The sequence below is a fragment of the Amblyraja radiata genome, chromosome 39, assembly GCF_010909765.2.
Source record: "Amblyraja radiata isolate CabotCenter1 chromosome 39, sAmbRad1.1.pri, whole genome shotgun sequence".
Classification (NCBI taxonomy): Eukaryota; Metazoa; Chordata; class Chondrichthyes; order Rajiformes; family Rajidae; genus Amblyraja; species Amblyraja radiata.
The window spans coordinates 9,618,741-9,642,938 of NC_045994.1; positions in this window are offsets into that span (position 1 = coordinate 9,618,741).

Consider the following 24,198-nt stretch of genomic DNA (forward strand, 5'->3'; position numbering starts at 1 on the left):
ACCCAAACATCACCTATCCGCGTCTTCACCCATCGTAATGTTAACCCTGTACTTTTTTGCCAATTATGTAAATCTGTCAGTCATGCCTCAAAGGGTTGCCGCACCTCAGAGACATGGAACCAAGTTCTAGTCAAGAAACTTAAGCATAGAAATGCAGGCTCAGATGTCGATATAATGGTGAGGGAGTGCTGCAATGTTGGAAATGCTGCCTTTTGGATGACATGTTTATCATGGGCCTTACCTATGCAAGTTGTTGGCCACTCCCCATCTGCAGTCTTGGATGCATTTCTTTCCATGACCTTATGTTAAAGTGTTGAATCTGGTTTGGGAATCAATCTGGTTTGGGAATCGATCTGGTTTGGGAACTGCTCTGCCCATGACAAGAAGGCTCTGCAGAGAGTAGTACGTTCGGCCGAACGCACTATGGTAACTTCACTCGCCCCCCTGCAGGAACTATACATCAGGAGGTGCAACTCCAGAGCCAATAAAATCATGGGAGACCCCTTCAACCCCTGCAACGGACTGTTCCAGCTGCTACGGTCAGGCAAACGCCTCCGTTGCCATGCTGTGGGAACGGAGAGGTTGAGAAGGAGTTTCTTCCCAGAGGCCATTAGGACTGTAAACTCCTATCTCACCAGTTACTAACCTTACTGTACCACTCTACTGCTTTTTTTAAAAATTGCAGTTTTTTTCCCTTTTTCCTTCCGCCCACAATATTTAATATGAAAAAGAATATGTGATTCTGTTACATTCTGTTGTAGTTTGTTTGGTTGTTTGTTTGTTTGTCTCTTTGCACAAAGTCCGCGAGCATTGCCAATTTTCATTTCACTGCACATCTCGTATGTGTATGTGACACATAAACTTGACTTGACTTGACTTGAAATAATCAGCGCATTTCCCCCCAAAATTGTCATGCAAATTGATGTAATTTTTTTTCCCACTTTCCGCTGGGACATGACATGTCACGTATTCCATCTCTGACTTGGGCATTTCAACACAGCATTCTACTTGGGCACATGAAACAGATCGTATGGTAGGAGTTTTCACAATTGCCGAAGGTTAAAGATTGTTCTGCTGATAACTTTCTGTGACTGACGCAAAACTGCATTTCGTTGTACCCATACTCAGTATTTGTACAATGACATTAAAGTTGAATTGAATTGAATTGATAACGAGAGGGTTTGCAGACATCTGCAGTCTCTATGTGTGAATTTCTCATCTTATCTTCTTCTTGCGTGTGGCGTGCACAGCCTAAAGTTGTAAGACAACTTGTTCTGTTTGATCTTCTGTTTGTGCACGCCAGGTTGATTGCATTCGTCGAAACAGGGTGAACCACGTGAAGGTTGCAATCTCCCACCCCTTCTCATCTCATGATAGCCATTTAAATGAATTATCCATTCCAGCTTTCATATAAATTATGAAATGGATTTGGGACCCTTTTTTTAAAAGTTGGACTATTCCCAGTTAGGCTCGAGATGATAGAGCAATTTCCTCTCTGGTACCCACAGTGAAATTCGTGACTGGGACGATTTCCTACATAGAGCCACCAGTATTATCCTAGAGAAATACTATCCCTGCTTTTATTTGGACAGGTTGCTATAGTTTCCATTCTTTTAGAAAACTTGTTTTCAGAAATAAACTGACTTTAATTTGCTGGAGACTCTGGTTCGATCCTGACCTTGGGTTCTGTTTGTGTGTGGTTTGCACATTCTCCATGTGGGTTTCCTCCCATGTCTCGAAGACATTAAGGCGCAAGAGTAGAGTTGCTGCCTTACAGCGACCTGGAATCGATCCTGATCCTGCACTATGTATGGATTTGAACATTCTCTCTGTGACCGCATGGGTGCTCCGGTTTCCTCCCACACTCTGAAGACTTAAACTTTGTAGGTTAAATGGCTTTGGTAAAAGATTGTGAATTGTGCAGGATAGTGGTAGTGTACGGGGACTGCTGGTCAGCATGGACTTGGCGGGCCGAAGAGCCTGTTTCTGTGCTGTATCTCTAAACGGAATAAACTAAATTGAAATAAACATACATGTCCCTAGGTTAATTGGCCTCTAAATTACCCCAAGTGTGTAAGGAGTGGCTGTGAAAGTGTCAGAATTAGTGAGTAGACGATCGATGTTCGATGTGCTCGATGGGCCGAAAGCCTGTTTCCATGGTTTTTATCTTTCAATCGCTGTCAATTAACTTTACTGTGAGCCAGCCATGCACCATAGAAACATAGAAACATAGAAATTAGGTGCAGGAGTAGGCCATTCGGCCCTTCGAGCCTGCACCGCCATTCAATATGATCATGGCTGATCATCCAACTCAGTATCCCGTACCTGCCTTCTCTCCATACCCTCTGATCCCCTTAGCCACAAGGGCCACATCTAACTCCCTCTTAAATATAGCCAATGAACTGGCCCCGACTACCCTCTGTGGCAGAGAGTTACAGAGATTCACCACTCTCTGTGTGAAAAAAGTTCTTCTCATCTCGGTTTTAAAGGATTTCCCCCTTATCCTGGACTTCCCCAACATCGGGAGCAATCTTCCTGCATCTAGCCTGTCCAACCCCTTAAGAATTTTGTAAGTTTCTATAAGATCCCCTCTCAATCTCCTAAATTCTAGAGAGTATAAACCAAGTCTATCCAGTCTTTCTTCATAAGACAGTCCTGACATCCCAGGAATCAGTCTGGTGAACCTTCTCTGCACTCCCTCTATGGCGATAATGTCCTTCCTCAGAACAACTTCCATCTCATTGATGCAATATTGTCAACCTACAGCCTGTTTATTTACAATTACATTTTTCTGTTCCACCAACTGAACGTTTCAAAGATGAATTTTTAGTTTAGTTTAGAGATACAGCGCGGAAACAGGCCCTTCGGCCCACCGAGTCCGCATCAACCAGCGATCCCCGCACATTAGCACTACCCTGCACACACTAGGGACAATTTTACATTTATACATTTTTACCAAGCCAATTAACCTACAAACCTGTACGTCTTTGGAGTGTGGGAGGAAACTGAAGATCTCGGAGAAAACCCACGCAGATCAAGGGGAGAACGTACAAACTCCTTACAGCCAGTCCGGATCAAACCCGGGTCTTTGGCGCTGTAATAGCCCTCTCCCATGGTGTGAGTTCATTCCAAGAGCTCACCCTAGTTAAAAAAAAATCAAACTTGTGGTAAGCACGGAGAATGAACGTAGCGGGTACGTCGGAGCTCGGGGGCGTCTCTTAGCGCCAACGGCAGGTACTCGGGAAGACTCGCTAACGGCTGGTAAGCACGGGAAGACTTGTGAAGATTTTTCAACATGATGATAAATGTCCACGAGAGCCCCGAGTACCGACGAGTGGCCATTACCGTAAATCTCCGAGTTCGAATCAAGGCAAACTCGGGAGAACTCTTGGAATGAACTCGTACCGTGGGACAGGGGTTTAAGGCAGTGGCCACTGTGCTGTGATTTTTTTAAGGTCTTAAATGAATGGTAACAGAATTTAGGATGTGGGGAGTAAACCATTTATTTACAAGATTTGCAAAGAGGCAGGAATCAACGTGAAGCAGATGTGGAGCAGACAATAAAGACACTGATAATATTCAGTGCTGCATTTCATCCTAATCTACATTCAGACTGATTAATGTATTGCAAGACACAATGTGCTTTCGCACCAGGATCTCAGTCTCCATCCAGACCACTGGGAGATAGTTTCTTTTTCCCTCTGGCCAAATTTCTGAAATGAATTTGAACAACTTCAACCCTTTATTTTGAGTTATAATGTTGCATTAAAATGGTGATTCGATCCATTGAGTCCTCAAAGACCAATCCAGTTATTCCAACTTTCCAATTTTTTTTCTTCTTTAAGCATTTATTGAAATTTATATTCACAAGTCATGGGAGCAGAATTAGGCCATTCAGCCCATCAAGTCTACTCTGGCATTCAATTATGGCTGAGCTATTTTTCTATTTCTCCCTTTTCCAATTCTGTAGCATTGGGTTGAGAGGGAAAAAGATCAGCCATGATTGAATGCTGGAGTCGACTCGACGGGCCAATTGTCTTAATTGCGCTCCAATAACTTATGAACTTATTATGAACTAATTCTCCTTCCTTCTCTCCGTAACCTTTGACACCCTTACTAATCAAGAACCAGTCAATGTCTGCTTTGAAAAATACCCAATGACTTGGTCTCCACAGCTGTCTGTGGCAATGAATTCCACTGATTCACCACCCTCTGGCTAAAGGAAAAAATCCTTCTTGGCTAGCCTTAAATCATTTTCTCTAATCCAATCAGGCAGCACATTTTCTCTACCACCTAAAACACCAAGACTACCAGACATATCCAATTTTAAATTCATGTAATACTCCATTCCATTTTAGAAATACATTGACATCCCTTGGGACGACAGATGGCACAATGGGCTAAGTGTTCGGCTGGCGACCGGAAGGTGGCCAGTTCGAATCCCGCTTGGAGTGCATACTGTCGTTGTGTCCTTGGGCAAGACATTTCACCCACCTTTGCCTGTATGTGAATGTGTGTGAATGTGTGTGAGTGATTGGTGGTGGTTGGAGGGGCCGTAGGCGCAGAATGGCAGCCACGCTTCCGTCAGTCTGCCCCAGGGCAGCTGTGGCTACAGAAGTAGCTTACCACCACCGAGTGTGACTGAGGAGTGAATGATTAGATTAGATTAGATTAGATTATTTAATGACCACACAGTCAAGCTGGTGGAATTCAGGTTCAGTACAGGATGTTACAAGGTAGGCTGATTCCCGTCAAACATAACATACAACACTGTATGAGTCAGTGGTGGATATGGGTTCGCCTGAGATGAGTAGGGGGGTTTTGGGTTGTGCCTTACGTCTGAAATCAATGATGAGTTCGTGTGTTTTTGATGTGTTGAGTGAGAGGTTATTATCTGTGCACCAAGTGACTGCTTTGTGTATAATGTGCCTTTGAATAATGCGATGTAAAGCGCCTTGAGTATTAGAAAGGCGCTATATAAATCCCATCCATTATTATTATTCCTTCATTATCCTGGAACTCATACAAAACAATACAAAATCCTGGAACTCTCTCTCGACAATATCATGATAGTATCTTCAGCATGTGAATCACAACAGTTTGTAGAGACACCACATCACAGCATTCCCAATGGCAATTAACGATAAGCCTTTTAGGCTATCATGGGCAAAGATCCTGCTATAAGATCTTTGATCATGGGTGCGTTTGACCTGTTGTGTGGGTCTGTGACCCTGGCTATTGTGGATTGGTGTGACCTGGCTCGTTTGGGTCTGTCTCGCTAGTTATCGGGATTCTGTGACCAAGGCGTGTGTGGACATGAGTGAATCTGGTCATTGACTGTCTGAGCCAATTGTGCATCACTGGGACCGTTACTATTTAGCCTTTACTTCAGACTTTAGAGATACAGCGTGGAAACAGGCCCTTCGGCCCACCGAGTCGGCGCCAGCCAGCTCACACTAACCTCACACTAACCAACACTTCAGGGACAATTTTAAACCTTACCGAAGCCAATAAAGCTACAAAGCTGAACATCTTTGGAGTGTGAAGAAAACACGGAGAAAACCCACGCGGGCCACAGGGAGAACGTACAAACTCCATACAGACAGCACCCGTAGTCAGGATTAAACCCGGGTCTCTGGCGCTGTAAGGAAACAAATCTACTGTTGTGCCACTGCGCCACCTATCACTAGTATGTAACACAAACTAATAAACATAATTCTAACCACTTGCTCGGTGTAAAAGTATTGTCTTATTCTCTGGCAGATAAGTCTCAACCATCTGATCAGTGGTCCTTCAGCCATTTGAAATAGTCTCCCAATATTTTATCCAAGCCCTTCACAATATTGAACACACAGCTGTAAGGGAAAGGACTCCACCTTCTCCATTCTGTCCAAGTAACTGTAATCCCTCATTCCTGGAACATTTATCATAGGCAACCATTCTATTTTGTCAAATTCTTATAGCATAATCAATCAAGTCTATGGCAGCTCCTAGTTAAGCAACCCCGCCGATGTCATTCTCCAACGAGACGACTGATAAGGAGTGCAGTGAAGAAAGTAATCCCCGAGGTATCACAATAATCCACATTGTATGGTTGTAGAGTCACATTTAGGACAGGCAGGATTAGGGCTAACGATTTCCTTCCTCCAAGGACATGCCCAAAACAGATGTGTTTTTATAACAATCAATGTTTTGTGGTCACTATTGCCTAGATTAGCTTTTTATTTCCAATTTATTTGATTATATTCACCATAACATAAAGCAGAAAACTTATAATAGGGAACAAAGAAATAGCAGACCCGATTGAACAAATATTTTGGACTGGCTTCACAAAGCAAGGCACAAATAACATCCTGGAAATCTTAGTGAATCTAGAATCTAGTGAATGGGAAGAGCGGATGGGTTTAGTTTAGTTTAGGATAGGATGTGAGGGCAATTCAAGGCCATTAAATCCTCAGGGCCCAGTACTTAAGGGGCGGAACCAGAAATAATAATGGTGTCATGTGTAGGAAGATCGGCACGAAATGCTGGAGTAACTCAGTGGGACAGAGAGCATCTCTGGAGAGAAAGTTGGGGCTGAATGTTCAATAATGGTGGTCAGCTCACAACATTTTTTAGACACTGGGTCCAATTGAAGGGCAGCTAATGTACCTCCACGAGTTTTATCTTTCATAAAATAGTTTGAACTTGGTTTGATTACATTAAACTATTTCTTCCTTGATTATAGATGCCAGCATTTTTCCCATGACAGTGTTAATCTAACACACCTGTAGCTCCCTGTGTTCTGTCTATTTGCCTTCTGTGCATTATTCCTCCTTGGATACTAATGTGGAAGAGTCATAGAGTGAAACAGTGTGGAAACAGGCCCTACAGCCCAACTTGCCCACACCGGCCAACATGTCCCAGCTACACTAGTCCCACTAAATCTGTCCAAATCTGTCCTAGCCATGTTCCTGTCTTACTGTTTCTTAAACATTGGGATAGCCCCTGCTTCAAATACCTCCCCTGGCAGTTTCTTCCATACACTCACCACCCTTTGTGTGAAAAAGATACCCCTCAGATTCCTATTAAATCTTTTCCCCTTCACCTTAAACCTATGTCTTCTGGTCTTCGATTCACCTCCTCTGCGCAAGAGACTCAGTGCATCTACCCAACCTAATCCTCTCATGATCTTGTATACTTCTATAAGATCACCCCTCATTCTCCTGTGCTCCAAGAAATATAGTCCCAGCCTATTCAACCTCTCCCTATAGCTCAGACCCTCTAGTCCTGGCAACATCCACGTAAATCATCTTTGTACCCTTTCCAGCTTGACAACATCTTTCCATTAACACGGTGCCCAGAACTGAACAAAATATTCTAAATGCGATCTCACCAATGTCTTATACAACTGCAACATGACCTCCCAACTTCTATACTCCATACTGTGGCTGATGAAGGCCAATGTGCAAAAAGCCTTTCTGAAGAAGGGTTTCGGACCAACATTTCACCTATCCCTTCTCTCCAGAGATGCTGCCTGTCCCGCTGAGTTACTCCAGCATTTGCTGTGTATCTTCAAACCAAAACTGGTATTTTGTTTTGATTGAGAAGTTATTAACGTCTTCACTGATGGAGTTGTCCTCCACCCCCAATTTCCAGACCTCTCCCATTCTACCCAACTCTCCCAACCATCCAACCATTTAGCTACCTCCTTTCTCTGTCCCAGGCAACGCTGCCTTCGTGTCTCTTCATTCTCTTCCCACTCCTCTCCATCCCCCCCAACCCCTCCCACCCCATCCTTCTTCCCCACCTCCCTCTGCCTTCCAGCCCCGGAGAAAATCCTCCGTGGACCAAGCGGCACGGGGAGAAGCCGCTTGCTACCACCCGGCGGCGTTCTTGGTGAAACTCTAAAAATCTCGCCTCCTCTCCTCCCTTAAAATCCCTGTGGTTTGCTCCAGTTCAAGTTGACTTTGGTGGGCAGCCTGTAAAACATTTGTCATCCTCCCTCCCTCCCCTCCCCTCTTTGAGCCTTCGTTGTTTTGCAGAGAGGGAGCATTCCACCCGGTCTGTTTACCCAGCCCAGGGCTGGTTGCACTATTAGAACTACAACGAGGAGAGGGGAAAGACATCTGACGCTTATTTAACTTGATGCTCCGGGCTGACGTAGCAACGCGCTCTCTCCATGGCTGATGGTGGGAAGTTGCAGGGACACTTCACGTTTCTCACTCTTTTGTCGCTCGCCCTCCTTCTCTGGAAATAATGGCAGCCTCAAAGTCACACTCTTTCGAAGCCGTAGTCAAGTACATCTTGTTTGGAGTCTTCTTCTCGCTTTGCAGCGCTCAGAATGGAGGGGGCGAAGAAGGTCCGTCTTGCTACGGTGGATTCGACCTGTACTTTGTTTTGGATAAGTGAGTATTGCTTTACTTCCCTTGGACAATAGGATGCCTTTGTCCGTTGCCTCATCCTTGTATAATCCTCACATCAACTTTCGACAAGTTGCAATTATGTGGGGGACTTGTATGCATTCTTTAGAGAAGGTCGCATTTGGATTCGGTGCAGTTACCAATAATAATTAGGGGGGAACAAAAGTTTGTGGTACTCATTTAATTTTGTGTATGTTTAATTAATTAGGACTATCTTACTGTTAGCAACGCGGGCAAACATTTGGGTATTTAAAAAAATAATCGCTTTACAATCCTTGAGTTTATTACCAGCTTCCCGGTTGGTCCAGAATTGCCAACGTATCCCTCCTGCTTCAGACTTTGGGAACTGATTGAACTGTGGAAATATTAGTGCACTGTTAATCCCTTTGTTTCCAAATCGTGGCAGCCTCTCCTCGTTGCAGCAGGATCCGTCGCCTGCTCAATTAGCCCCGGTGACATTTAACTTAACTGTTTGTTAATACCTTAACCATAACCGTATCTGAGACCAAGGGGATCGAAAATAAATTGATCACAAAACAACTCAAAAGTTGAACTGAGTTAATGAAAGGGGGTGCTTAATGAATAAATGCAGTGCTCTGAGTCTGAGCGGGCCAGTTGCATAGTTAAATCAAGGAGAAATATGGGACTTGCCTGACGTTAGTTCAATCGTCTACGTTTTCAGAACCGATGATGAAATGTAAAACTATTAAGAAAAAAAAAGTAACCGGTTTCCAAGATGTATTTATTCTGTCTGCAAGATGGCCGGGGTTTTTTTTTCTGAGGAAGAATGGAGTATTTTGGTTTAACTTTGCAATGAGAACATTTGGCGTGGAAGCATTTCTTGTAGGATGAGAGTTGAAAATGTAGCAATTGGTGACACAAATGTGGGGGGCATTTAACTGATGAGTTTGTTATTCAAGCACCTCCCCCCCCCCCCCCTTCCTCCCCCGGCCAAACATCTGCTAGCCACATTCTACTGTGTGGTGGCTAAAAAGTACTGTCATTTTCAGGTTTCGACTATTGTTCTTTGGTTCTGACCACCTCACATGTCGCCTTTTGTCCTGTGCCCTTCCCAAACAACCTCCAGGGGGCAAGTAAACCAAAGGGATTTAAACCATCCCCCGCTGGAGTTAGATTAAGTTGAACAATGAGTATTTTTAGCGTTGGTAAACAGCAAAAGTGTTATTTTACTCCCGATCAGACAGAGTTGACTGTCAGAAGTAGAGAGTTACAGACTGGCATGCATATTCTTACATTTGGACGCCTCCCCATTTTTGATAGGCAATCATGAATCATAAGTTAGATAGAGCTCTAGGGGCTAGTGGAGTCAAGGGATATGGGGAGAAGGCAGGCACGGGTTATTGATAGGGGACGATCAGCCATGATCACAATGAACGGCGGTGCTGGCTCGAAGGACCGAATGGCGTCCTCCTGCACCCATTTTCTATGTTTCTATGTTTCATAACAGAACAATCAAGGATAAGCCCATTTAAACCGATTTATCTTTAAAATAATGATATATTAGTTCAATTTTTCTGCAATTTTCCTTCCATACCTTCAAGAGTAATTCCAAGGAATATCTATATATGTGTAAAGGGTCCCTCTTCACATACATGTAGAAACAAAGAACTGCAGATGCTGGGTTAGATGCAAGATAGATGCAAAGTGCTGAAGTAACTTAGCAGATCTGGCAGCATGTCAGGATGAAAGATGTTTTGGATCAGGACCCTTCTTCAGACTTCATTATCCCATTCTTTTTTTCCAGAAATGCTGACTCGCTGGGTTACTCCAGCACATTGTGTCTCTGTTTACGTTGCAACTGAATCTAGTTCCACTTGCCTTTCAAACTCAACACTGAAAAACATAACATGTTGCTTTACAAGACCATATTCTCCTTTCCTTGATACTTTTGCCTTTATTTAAGAACTGATGATCTCTGCCCGATAAACAATTTATACTCTATCAAAGTCCCCCATCATTTTAAATGTCTCAATTAAATCACCCATTAACCCATTCTGCTTGGAGGAGAGTATTCGCAGCATCTCTAGTCACTCGAGTGATGATAAGGAATGATGAGTTTCTTCATAAGCATGCAATGAATATAGCGTAGAATAAAGAACTCGAGTTGGAGGGGAGCCAAAGTTAATCTCAGTCAAATTTGCACATCTTGGAAGAAGAGAAGGCTATTCACGTTGAATGTTGCCCTTAGAAATGTTATCTTGATGGAAGTTAAGCTATTGTCTTCCACTGGTCTAAAATGAATTGCATAAGCATACTGTGCAAGCCTGCAGCTACGAGGAAACTTGGCAGTGTGCCCGATTTTTCCAGCTGCAATAATGTCTTGCGAAATTTGATGGAGCCTAGGTTATCAAACTTACTTTAGCATGCAGGAATTTCCAATGCTGGAATGCTTTGCTAGATCGCCAAAAACAAACCAGAATCTTGAAGTTTGTGGATTTAAAAATTAGAGTCATAGAGTGATACAGCGTGGAAATAGACCCTTCGGCCCACCTTGCCCACGACAGCCAACATGTCCCAGCCACACTCATCCCACCTGCCCGCGTTTGGTACATATCCCTCCAAACCTATCCTATCCATGTACCTGTCTAAATGTTTCTTAAATGTTGGGATAGTCCCTGCCTCAACTACCTCCTCTGGCAGCTTGTTCCATACACCCACCACACCATTTGTGTGAAAAAGTTACCTCCTCAGATTCCTATTAAATCTTTTCCCCTTCACCTTAAACCTATGTCCTCTGATCCTCGATTCACCTACTCTGGGCAAGAGACTGTGCATCTATTCCTCTCATGATTTTATACACTAAATGATGATGAGCATCAACGTGGAATACATTTTTTGTTGTTGTATGAAAATCCCATGGTCTGACATTTTGTGCTATTTGCCACTCAATCGCAAGGAATAGTGTTAGTATCACTGCAGAGATCCTGAGTTTGGGAAGCCCAGTCTAATGCCACATTGTGTTTTGTGAAAGACTGCGGGTATCACCGACAAAGAACATTCCTGAAAGCAGGAGGCTCCATTAAAATTAATTATCCCAGTTACAATTAGACATTAGACAATAGGTGCAGGAGTAGGCCATTCGTCCCTTCGAGCAAGCACCACATTTGAATTCTAATCAAAGTTTCACCTTTCAACTGGTAATAACACAGACTACATTAGTGGCCACGAATTGATTTTTAAAGACGGGTTGCATCTAGCTATGCACATTAATTTCCTTTGAAAAGTTTGAAAATGCATGTGGGTTAGAACAGCAAGATCCTCTTGGATCTGACTGGGCCAGGAACTGGTTGTAAAAAAGGGAGGTGTAAGTCTTTCACTTTTGGCACAGTGGAAGTTGTTCTGAAACTAATTATTGAATTCCACATCATTGTTTTTAAACATTTCCATTGTCTCTGATGCTATTCATTTGCAGCCTTCCGCCATGCGTCCTTGCATGCACTCGCCACTTCTTTGCCTCTGAGATTCTCTGCCAGCCACGCTTCCTCTGATGTGACAATAATAGACCATAAGACATAGGAGCAGAATTCAGCCCATCATTCAATCATGGCTGATCTATGTTTCCCTCTCAACCCCATTCTCCTGCTTTTCTCCCCATAACCTTGTATGTCCTTACTAATTAAGAACCTCTGCTTTCAAAATATCAAATGACTCAGCCTCTACAACAGTCTGTGGCAAAGAATTCCACAGATTCACCACCCTCTGGCTAAAGAAATTCCTCCTCATCTCCTTTCTAAAGGTACATTTAAAAAAAAAAGATTCTGCCCTTGGGTCCTAGACTTTCCCACTATTGGAAACATCCTCTCCACATCCACTCTATCCAGGCATTTCATTATCCTGTAGGTTTCAATGACATACCACCTATTCCTTCTAAACTAGTGAGTACAGGCCCAGAGCCATACATTCCACATATGTTAACCCAATCATCCTCGGGATCATTCTCGTAACTATTCTGTTTCACTCTCTGGAACTGTGTACCAGTCTCTTTCACCCTGCCACTCCCATTTATAGTGTCCCAAATACCTTCTCAATCCACTACCCCTTCCTAGCTTCCACCTTTCTAATGCTGAGGTTTGTTCATTGTTCATTCCTTCAATTTCCTGGGAAGCTAGAACCAGAGGACATAGGTTTTAGGTGAGGGGGAGAGATTTAATAGGAACATGAGAGACAAATTATTTTACACTAACGATGATAAGTTTAAGGAACAAGCTGCCGGAGGAGGTAGGTGAGGCAGGAACTATCATAACATTTAAAACATATTTGGGCAGATACATGGATAGGGTATGCTGAGAGGGATATGGGTCAAATGCAGGCAGGTGGGACTAGTGTAGATGAGGCATGTTTTCCAGTGTGGACAAGATGGGCCGAAGGACCTGTTTCGATGCAGTATATTTCTATGTCTGCAGTGAATGTTGATCTTGTGACTTTATTGCAGTGTGCAGTATAGTTTTACACAATAAAACTCAGTGTAACTAATAATTATGTAGAAATGAAAGAACTGCAGATGCTGGTTCAGACCAGAGCCACAAAGTGTTGGAGTAACTCAGCGGGTCAGGCAACATCTCTGGAGAAAAAGACTGGGAGACGTTTTGGGGCGAGACTCTTTTTCAGACTTTAGGTCCTTTTCTCCAGAGATGCTGCCTGACCTGCTGAGTTATTCCAACACTTTGTGTCTATCTTTAACTAATAATTATATTGCTGTCCATGTATATTACAAAATAAATTAATACCTCTGTCCAGGATTTAATGTCACAAGTTTTGACAGGACTTTAAGTCCTGACCACCAGTTCCACTCTGTCACTGGCATCTATCTGCCTGAAACTGAGTAAAATCTTTGTCACATTCCCCTTCTATTTGACTTCAAGTTGAGCTTTAGACTACGATCTGCACCATCACTAGGACTACCTAATTGAACCTCTTTAACATGAGAAGATTCTGCTCCTTCCAGAGGTCATGTATTGGTGAAAATGTCATTCATGCCTTTGTTACCTCTTGTCTTGTTTAATGCAATGACAGTCTGATCTGTCTTCCTCATTTTACCATCTGTGAATACCATAACATCTAAATTATGTTGTTAGTAAATTAACTCACTGGTCCCTGAGCTTGGCAGCTTATATTGTTATCTGGCTATGCATTAAAGTCCCTGTCTTGTTTAATCTATCCTTGGCCTTTGCTCTTCCTGCAATGATCTTCAATGCTACAACAACGTGGGCGGCACGGTGGCGCAGCAGTAGAGTTCCTGCCTTACAGCACTTGCAGCACCACAGACTCGGGTTCGATCCCGACTACGGGTGCTGTCTGTGCGGAGTTTCTATGTTCTCTCCATGACCGCGTGCGTTTTCTCCGAGATCTTCGGTTTCCTCCCACACTCCAAAGACGTGCAGGTGTGTTGGTAAATTGGCTTGGTGTATGTAAATTGTCCCTAGTGTGTGTAGGATATAATGTTAATATGCGGGGATCGCTGGTCGGTGCGGACTCGGCGGGCCAAAGGGTCTGTTTCCAAACTGTATCTCTAAACTGAACTAAATAAACTAAACTAAACTCCCTGCATGCTCTAATTTTGACTCCTTGCACATCACTAAATGTTATTGCTGCATCATTAGTAAGATTATCTTTGGCTGCCAAGTCCAAAAACTCTTAACACTTCCTTGGAAATTTGTCTAGCTTCCTATCTTTAGGACACTCCTTAAGAATATATCATTGTTGACCAAGCATTTTTGTCATCAGTTAATATCTCCTGGCTTGTTACAGTATTACATTATATCTGGTAACATTCCTCTGAAGTTCCTCAGGATGTTCTTGCTTTAATAAAGGTGCTATTTCAATGGGAGTTATTGCTAAACTACACTCAATAATGTGAAGCATCATTTCAACACATGGCATGGTGGAGCAACATTTAATGTAGACACAAGGAACTGTAGATGCTGGAATCCTGAGCAAAAGACAAAGTGCTGGAGTAGCTCAGTTGGTTAGCATCTGTGGTGGACATGGATAGGTGACATTTTGGGGCGGTATCATTTTTCAGACTGAATCTAGTGGTGAGGTGGTGGGGGCTTGAAAGGTGATGTGGGCGTTACAAAGCCTGGCAAGTGATAGGTGGATATGGGTGAGGGGGAGTTGATAGGCAGGGGGGTGGAGCAGGTGACAAAGATGAGAGATGACAATTCTGAAGAGTGGGTCCCAACCAAAAATATTGCCCATCCATATCCCCCGACAGATGCTGACTGTTCAAGTTCAAGTTCAAGTGAGTTTATTGTCATGTGTCCCTGTATAGGACAATGACATCCTTGCTTTGCTTCAGCACACAGAACATAGTAGGCATTTACTACAAAACAGATAAGTGTGTCCCACTGAGTTACTCCAGCACTTTGTATTTTGCCACTTAATGTGGATGGTCCTGGACTTTCCAAAAACCTTTTCATGAAGCCAATATTTCTCGTCACTGATTATGATGTCAAATTAAACTAATCTCTCCTGCCTGCACGTGATCCACATCCCTCCATTCCCAGAATATCCATGTGACTGTCCACAAGTCTCTTAAATGCCACTATCGTATCTGCCTCCACCACCACCCATGACACTATATTTCAGGTACCCACCAATCTCTGTGTTAGAAACTTGTCCCGCACATTTCCTTAAGCCATGCCCACAATTCTTTTAACATTTTCATCCGAGAAAATATGTTCTAACAGTCTACCCTCTATGCTCTGTGTTCTGCGAGCATGGTCTGTGCTCTGTGGTCTGGAGAGGATGTTTCCATTAGTGGAAGAGTCTGGAACTAGAATGTTCAGAATAAAATGACGTATCTTTAGGAAGCAGATGAGGAGGAATTTATTTAGTCAGAGGGTGGTGAATCTGTGGAATTCATTGCCACAGAAGGCTGCGGAGGCCGTCAATGGATATTTTGAAGGAGATTGATATATTCTTGATTAGTGCGGGTGTCAGGGGTTATGGGGAGAAGGGAGGGGAATGGGGTTAGGAGGGAGAGATAGATCAGCCATGTTTGAGTGGTGGAGTAGACATGATGGGCCAAATGGCCTAATTCTGCTCCTATCACTTCTGAAGAAAGGACTTTGTTCTGATGGATAATTTGTGTTGCTTTTAGGTTCTGAACCAAACATTACGCCTTGAAATACAGCTGCTAGAGAACTCGATGTCAATCAACAAACTGGAGAAACAGATCATGGTGCAGAACCTGGAAATTACTAATCTCCAAGAAAAGAACAGCTATGTTTAAATGCGGGTGGTGTTATTGAAACAGCTAAAGACTGGCACTGTCACGCAACTGTTGAAATATGCAACAAAAGACACAAGGACTTATTCTTGGAGCTTGTTTTCATTCTGTGACTTCAAAAGCCACAGCTGTAAAAACTAAGGCATTCTGGCAGCATGACTGCCACCCAAAAGGTTGTTTAAAAATTGATTTCTCTCATTAAATTATTCAGAGCTAGAACACTTAAATGATCATGACTGAGATGTATAAATTGCATGGTGCAGGTATCGGGACACTCGGATTGAAGCCTGCTAATGAAGTTGAAGTATAGATCAGTCATAAGCTGAATGAAAGATTGTCCACAACAGCATTGCTTTCTAAAGCACAACATCCCTAGGCAGTTCCAGTAGACATTGATGTCATCTAGGACCAAGCAGAAGCCTTTGGATTGGGTCTTTGAAAATGTAAGCACTCATTCTCCTGTCCTATTAGCAAAATATTATTTTGGATAATCTTAAATAAAGGATAACAGTTTTTAAACTCATTTGAATCAAGAATAACATTTGGAGAACAAACCAAACAATGCCAGAAATACTGAGTTCAAATGTCCAGTTTCCCCGGTTTGTCCTTAATAAAATCATAGCTGTCACTCCAGACCTCCGTGACCAACCATATTACATTAAAAATCTCTCCCTGCTTCACCACAGTGATAGTGCAATGGTTAAGTTCTCAAATTAGTCACCCAGAAGCTGGACTAAACATTTGTAGGTGTATGTTGAAACCTCATCATGGCAGTTGGAGAATTTATATTCATAAAAGCAAAACCGATTTAAAAAAAGGTAAATTGCTATCAGTAATGATGGCCATGAAACTGATGACAATGATCAATCCAATGGTATTGTTCATCTGGTTAATATCTCCTTCAGATGAAGGAATCGCTGTTCTTACCTGTTCCGGCATATCAGTGAATCTGTTCCTGTAACTATCTGAGTTTTTTAATCTTCCATTTGAAATGCCTGGGCAAATGTACACATTGCTGTACATTATACCAACCACAGTTGTTCAACACAGTGGTATCCACTTTCTAACAGCGATTACTACATGGGCAGTAACCCGTACAACAAAATGCATTCAAAGGTATTCCTCTGGAGATTATCTTTCTCCCATATACGCTATATACTAATTTAGTTTAGTTTAGTGATACAGTGCGGAAACAGGCCCTCGTGCCCGCCGAGTCCACACCAACCAGCGATCCCCGTACACTAGAACTATCTGACATTCTAGGGACAATTTACTATTTTTACCGAAGACAAATTACCAAAACCGGAGCACCCGGAGAAAACCCACGTAGTCTCAGGGAAAACGTACAAACTCCATACAGACAGCACCCATAGTCAGTTTTGAATCCAGGTCTCTGGCCCTGTAAGGCAGCAACTCTACCGTGCTGCCCCAATTTATTTTGTAACATAAATGCATTAAAAACCTTTTTAAACCGCATGGTCCCACTATTGCTTAAGTCTTCATCCTGTGATACTAAACTTGATATGGAGCTACTTTCGTTGCAATGTCACCATGGCTTTTCAGACATTGATCACTTGTATATTACCTGACAATATAAAACGTCTGAAGATGGGTCTAGACCCGAAACGTCACCTATTCATGTTCTCCAGAGATGTTGCCTGACCTGTTGAGTTACTCCAGCACTCTGTGAAATGTAACCTATTCATGTTCTCCAGAGATGCTGCCTGACCCGTTGAGTTACTCTAGCACTTTGTGTGGTTTTGAAAAAGAGTAACAGTTTTTTATGATATGAATGCAACGTGATCAAAGAACAATTTCTGGTTGTTGAAGTCTTATAGACAATAGGTGCAGGAGTAGGCCATTCAGCCCTTCGAGCCAGCACCGCCATTCACTGATCATGGCTGATCATCCACAATCAGTACCCAGTTCCTGCCTTCTCTCCATATCTCTTGACTCTGCTATCTTTAAGAACTCGAAAACATCCTGGGAATTGGCCTCTACTGTTTTCTGAGGCAGAGATCTTCCACAGATTCACAACTCTCTGGGTGAAAAAGTGTTTCCTCATCTCCTTTTCAAATGGCTTACCACTTATTCTTAAACTGTGGCCCCTGGTTCTGTACTCCACCAACATCGGGAATATGTTTCCTGCATCTAGCGCGTCCAATCCCTTAATCATTTTATATGTTTTAATTAGATCCCCACTCATGCTTTTAATTTCCAGTGTACACAAGCCCAGTCGCTCCATTCTTTCAACATATGACATTCATAGAAACATAGAAACATAGAAAATAGGTGCAGGAGGAGGTCATTCGGCCCTTCGAGCCAGCACCGCCGTTCATTGTGATCATGGCTGATCGTCACCTATCAATAACCCGTGCGTGCCTCAACCTGTCCAGGTCACCCTGTAACCTCCTAACATCCTCTTCACAGTTCACACCGCCACCCAGTTTTGTGTCATCTGCAAACTTGCTAGTGTTGCTCCTAATTCCCTCTTCCAAATCACTAATATATATGGTAAACAGTTGCGGCCCCAACACCGAGCTTTGCGGCACTCCACTCGCCACGGCTTGCCATTCTGACAAGAACCCGTTCACTCCTACTCTTTGCTTCCGGTCTGCCAACCAATTTTCTATCCATGTCAACACCCTACCCCCAATACCATGTGCTCTAATTTTAGTTACCAGTCTCCGTGCGGGACCTTAGCAAAGGCTTTCTGAAAGTCTAGATACACTACATCCTCAAAAAATTTCAGTAGATTAGTCAAGCATGATTTCCCTTTCATAAATCCATGTTGACTTGGACTAATCCTTTTACTGCTATCCAAATGCCCCATTATTACCTCCTTAATAATTGACTCCAGCATCTCTCCCACCACCGAAGTCAGGCTAACTGGTCTGTAATTCCCCGTTTTCTCTCTCGCTCCTTTCTTGAAAAGTGGGATAACATTAGCTGTCCTCCAATCCACAGGAACTGATCCTGAATCTATTGAACATTGGAAAATGATCACCAATGCGTCCAATATTTCTAGAGCCACCTCCCTGAGGACCCTGGGATGCAGACCATCAGGCCCAGGGGATTTATCATCCTTCAGTCCCATTAGTCTACCCAATACTATTTCTCGCCTAATGAACATTTCTTTCAGTTCCTCTACCCCCTTAGATCCTCTGTCCTCCAGTACATCTGGGAGATTGTTTGTGTCTTCCTTGGTGAAGTCAGATCCGAAGTACCTATTCAACTCTTCTGCCATTTCCTTGTTGCTCATAATAATTTCACCCGTGTCTGCCTTCAAGGAACCCACATTTAACTTTGCTACTCTTTATCCCTTAACATATCTAAAGAAGCTTTTACTGTCCTTCTTTATAGTCCAGCCATCCTGGGAATTAACCTCGTGACCCTACGTTGCACTCTCTCAATAGCAAGAATGTACTTCCTCAAATTTGGAGACCAAACTGCACACAATACTCCAGGTGTGGTCTCACTAGTGCCATGTACAACTGCAGAAGGACCTCTTTGCTCCTATACTCAACTCCACTTGTTATGAAGGCCATCATGCCATTAGCTTTCTTCACTGCCTGATGTACCTGCATGCTTACTTTCAGTGATTGATGAACAAAGCCCCTCAAATCCCATTGTACTTCCCAGTTTCCTAACTTGACACCATTCAGGTACTAATCTGCCTTCCTGTTTTTGCCACCAACGTGGATAACCTTACAATTATCCACATTAAACTGCATCTGCCATGCATCTGCCCACTTACCCAATCTGTCCAAGTCACCCTGCATCCTTCTCACAGTTCACACTGCCACCCAGCTTTGTGTCATCTGCAAATTTGCTAATGTTACTTGTAATCCCTTCATCGAAATCATTAATGTATATTGTAAATAGCTGCGGTCCCAGCACCGAGCCTTGCGGTACCCCACTAATCACTGCCTGCCATTCTGAAAGGGATTCGTTAATCCCTACAATTTGTTTCCTGTCTGCCAACCAATTTTCTATCCAAGTCAGCACCCTAGCCCCAATACCATGTGTTATAATGTTGCCCAATAATCTCCTATGTTGGACCTTATCAAACGCTTTCTGAAAGTTACAGGTACACTACATCCACTTGCTCTCCCTTTTCCATTTTCCTAGTTACATACTCAAAAAATTCCAGAAGATTAGTCAAGCATGGTTTCCCCTTCGTAAATCGATGCTGACTCCGACCGATCCTGTTACTGTTATCCAAATGTGCCTCTATTTCATCTATACATGACTAAAACTCTGATCATGTTATCTTCCGGTTTGGCGGTCTTTCTATTTGCGCAAAAATGATAGCACTGCGATTTTTCGCCAGTTCACTTACCGTTCTCCTGCGCAGCGATTGCACCCAGTTTTGTTCCAATCGGTTGAATATCGCAAATGTTAGTGAGGTTTAAAAAAATTTTTTAACGCACGTGCGCAGATCGATCTCTAATCCTGCCAGTCGGCTCCACGCGGATTAGTCACTTCCCCTGTCACTCCCCGGGACAGTCCGCATCTTCCTGCGCCGTCGCGTCTTTTACGGAGCTGAGGGTGGACGACGGAGGTATCTAACCGGACTTTCGGAGGGACCCGAAGCAGCCCAGCCCCGCCCCAAGCAGCAGCCCTGCCACAAGCACCAGCCCCGCCACAAGCAGCAGCCCAGCCCCAAGTGGCAGCCCTGCCACAAGCACCAGCCCCGCCACAAGCACCAGCCCCGCCCCAAGCGGCAGCCCAGCGTTGGGGACTCAATGTTGCCAAACGGAAAGTGGAGACGCTCTTCCTGACAGAGGAGAACGACCAGCGACCAGCGCCCGCTGTGAGTCCCCATAGCACCTCCAATTCCAGCTAATACCCCTCTGGTTCCCCTCGTTGGCTCCTCCCCCGTGATGCTCCCCTCCCCCATGGCTCTTCCCTCGTCTTTCCTCCGAGCTCACTGCCGCCTCCCCCACAAGCCCCCTCCCCCACAATCCCCCCGCACTCACGACCCCCCCCACCCCCACAACCAAACCCGCCCCCCACAACCTCCCCACGCAACCCCTCCATCTCTACAACCTCCCCGCCCGTACCACCCCCCCCCCACCCCCACAATCCCCTGACCTCACACACACCCTCCCACCCCCACAATCCCCCGACCCCCAACCCACCCACACAACCTTCCCTGGCCCCCACAACCCACCCCCCATGCAATCCCCAAACCCCCACAACCCCCTCGCCCCCTCAACCCCACCCCTCCCCCACAATCGTCTGTCCCCACAATCGTCCGTCCCCACACACCCCCCCGCCTAACACTGCCCCGCCCCACACACACACCCCCGCCCCACACACCCCCCGCCTAACACTGCCCCGCCCCCACTACCCCCCCCACCCACCCGCACACCACACCCGCCCACACACACACACACACACACACCCCGCCCCCACAACTCCTCCGCCCCACATGCCCCCCCACACACATGCCCCCCCACACACAAACCCCCCGCCCCCACAAACCCACCGCCCCCACAAACACCCCAGCCCCACAACCCCTCCCACACAACCCCCACAACCCACCCCCCCACGCAACCCTCCCGCTCCCTCAAGCCCACCCCCGCCTCCACAACCAACCCTGCCCCCACAACTCCCCCCCTCACAATCCTCCCTTCCCACAATCCTCCGTTCCCACAATCCCCACACCCCCCCTGACCCACACACCCTTCCCCCCGTTCACACACCCCTCCCCCCACAACCCCTCCGCCCACACACCATCCCCCACACACATACGTCCCTGCCCCCGCCCCCACAAACCCCCCCCACACAACCACCCACCCCCACACACAACCCCCGCCCCCACACACACACCCCTCCTCCCGCTCACACACCCCTCCCCTACAACCCCTCTGTCCGCAACACCGCCCCACCCACACTCACCCCCCCACACACATACCCCGCCCCCACATATCCATCCTCCCCGCTCCCACACCCCTCCTGCCCACATAGACCCCTTCCCCCCGCCACACACCCCCTCCCCCACAGCCCCCTCACCCACAACCCCCCTCCCCCACAACCCCTTCCACCACAGGAACTGATCCTGAATCTATAGAACATTGGAAAATGATCAGCCACTTCCTGAAGTACCCTGGAATGCAGACCATCAGGCCCTGGGGATTCATCAGCCTTCCGTCCCATCAGTCTACCCAACACGATTACCTGCCTAATGTGAATTTCCTTTAGTTCCTCCGTCACCCCAGATCCTCTGGCCACCAGTACATCTGGAAGATTCTTTGTGTATTCCTTAGTGAAGACAGATCCAAAGTACCTGTTCAACTCGTCTGCCATTTCCTTGTTCCCCATGATAAATTCACCTGTTTCTGTCTTCAAGGGACCCACATTTGTCTTAACTATTTTTTTCCTCATCACATACATAAAGAAGCTTTCACTATCCTCCTTTATATTCTTGGCTAGCATACCTTTGTACCTTATCTTTTCTCCCCATATAACTCCCCTTTTCGGTTGTCTTCTGTTGCTCTTTAAATGTTGCCCAATCCTCCCCGCTCATCTTTGCTATACTATATTTCTCTTTTATTTTTATACTGTCCTTGACTTCCTTTACCAGCCACTATTGCCTCTTACCTCTTAGAATCTTTCTTCCTATTTGGAATGAATAATTTGATTTACCCGTCTCCCTTTAAACTATTTATTAGCTTCAAAGAAATCCCATCCCATGCTTGCTGGGGAAAGTGACACAAACATGGGATTTAACTTTGAACATTGTAGGAGGCCCAGAATTACTTAGATAAATTATGAAGGTAGACACAAAATGTTGGAGTAACGTTGGAGTAACTCAGCGGGACAGGCAGCATGTCTGGTGAGTAGGATTGGCGACTTTTTGGGCCGAGACTCTTCTTCAGACTTCAGTGTGAAGAAGGGTCTCGACCCGAAACATCACCCATTCTTTCTCTCCAGAGATGCTGCCTGTCCTGCTGAGTTACTCCAGCATTTTGTGTCTACCTTCGATTTAAACCAGCATCTGCAGTTCTTACCTACACATTATCAGTATGAAGGGTTTTTTTAATTTCTCATTTCTCCATGTTGTTTTCTTGCATTCAGCTTTCTGGAGCAGAAAGTCCTGGAAATGGAAGGCAAACATGAATCTGAGCTGGAATCAATGAAGATGGAGAAGCTGGAGATGCTGGAGCTGCTGCTGAAGCAGAGCACCATTACTGGTGAGCTGGAGAAGCACCCGAGCACCGTCATGGGGAATAGTGATCACGCCACGTCAGACGACCGTATAACATTATTGTAATATTAGAGTTATCTGGGCCGCAAGAGTTGTGTGTAACAAACTGGTAAATGCACAGTGCTGCAGCGAGTTTGTTTCCATTCCATAAACATCAGTGGGCTGATGGGCATTATTTGCATAGATTAAAGCATGAATAATATTCAGCCTCTTCCCCAGATGATTACCAAGGCTATTCATACACTGCAGATGCTGACACCGGCTCATATCTGAAGTTGACTTGACAGGGCCATTGTCCCCTGGTGCTCCTAGCCATTCTGTAGTTGCACCCAGACTTATAGATTTTAGAAATACTGCGCAGAGTCCACCAGGTACATGCCGACCAGCGATCCCCGCACACTGACATTATTCTACACACTAGGGACAACTTACAATTTTACCAAAGCCAATTCATCTGCAAACCTGTACATCTTTGGAGTGTGGGAGGAAACCGGAGCACCTGGAGAAAACCCATGTGGTCACAGGGAGAACGTACAAACTCCGTACAGATAGCACCCATAGTCAGGATCGAACCCGGCTCTCTGGCGCTGTAAGGCAGCAATTCTACCACTGCGCTATTGTGCTGCCCTAAGTTGAAGAAAAACAAAGTAGAATCAAATACACAGGACAAGATGTTAAGAATTCCCTTGTGCCAATAGGTGGGGAGCATTTCACAACATTCGTTGATTGTTGAGAGTGGTAGACGCTCAACATCGGTGGGGGGGCGGGGGGGGGGGTGGGGGAGGGGATACGTATATCTTGGCCTGGGTAACCTTCAGGACAGTTGGGCACAGGACACATCATCAGTAGTGTACCCTTGCATCACTGGGTGTTTCGGCCTTTTAACACTATACACCCTCCACAAGGGCGGCCCGCTGCAGGATGATCAGCCCTCAGCGCGTGTCCCGTGTCAAACTGTCCCAAAGATTCACCCTGAAGTACTTGGGGCCCAGCATGGGTCTTTCCGCTTGAGCCAAATCCACCGGCTGCTTCTTTCAGCCGCCTCTGAGAGTGATCTTATGGTCTTCCGCAGAGCCTGACCGTGGATTCCAAGCTCCTTCAGCAGTCTGATGGTAGATGACGCAACAAATCCTCTGCATCCCACGTCAACTGGATAGACTTTGGTGTTCCAGCCACGCTGCGTTGCCTCTGCTGCAAGCTCTGCGTAGCGCAGCTTCTTACGCTCATAGGCCTCCTCAACAGAGTTCTCCCATGGAACTGTGAGCTCTATGATGTAAGCAGTCTTCTGTGAAGGGGACCAGAACACCAAGTCTGGCCTGAGGTTGGTG